Raw genomic sequence first — 644 nt, 5'->3', positions numbered from 1 at the left:
ATCCACCTGCAAGGCAAGAGACCTGCAGGAGTCCTGGGTTCCATCCCTGGGTGGGGAAGATCCCCTGGAGGAGGAAATGGCATCCCACTCCAGTATTCTTGCCTGGAGAATCCTGTGGATAGAAGAGCCTGGTGGGCTAAAGTCCATGATTGCAGAGTCGGACATGACTTGGCAACTGAGCACACACAGGCATGACTTAGCCTCTATTGAAGAAGGCCCTTAACCTGTTCCAGGAAGTGGAGGAGGGGGAAGGATGGAGGGATAGAGGAACTTTCTGGAGCAATGATAAGGATCCCTGTCCTGTACCCCTATCCCTAACCACACCTCTCAGTTCAGGTCAGTTAAGTCGCTCAGTTGTGTCCGACTCTTTGCGACCCTATGAATTGCAGCACGCCAGGCCTCCTTGTCCGTCACCAACTCCCAGAGTTCACTCAAATTCATGTGAATCGAGTCGGTGATGCCATCCGGCCATCTCATCCTCTGTCGTCCCCTTCTCCTCCTGCCCCCAATCCCTCCCAGCATCAGGGTCTTTTCCAGTGAGTCAACTCTTCGCATGAGGTGGCCAAAGTATTGGAGTTTCAGCTTCAGCATCAGTCCTTCCAATGACACCCAGGACTGATCTCCTTTAGAATGGACTGATTGGA

The sequence above is a fragment of the Bison bison genome, unplaced genomic scaffold, assembly GCF_000754665.1.
Source record: "Bison bison bison isolate TAMUID 2011002044 unplaced genomic scaffold, Bison_UMD1.0 scf7180017864289, whole genome shotgun sequence".
In the NCBI taxonomy this organism is placed as follows: Eukaryota; Metazoa; Chordata; class Mammalia; order Artiodactyla; family Bovidae; genus Bison; species Bison bison.
The sequence above is the reverse complement of the archived record's forward strand: the minus strand, read 5'-3'. Positions refer to the sequence as shown.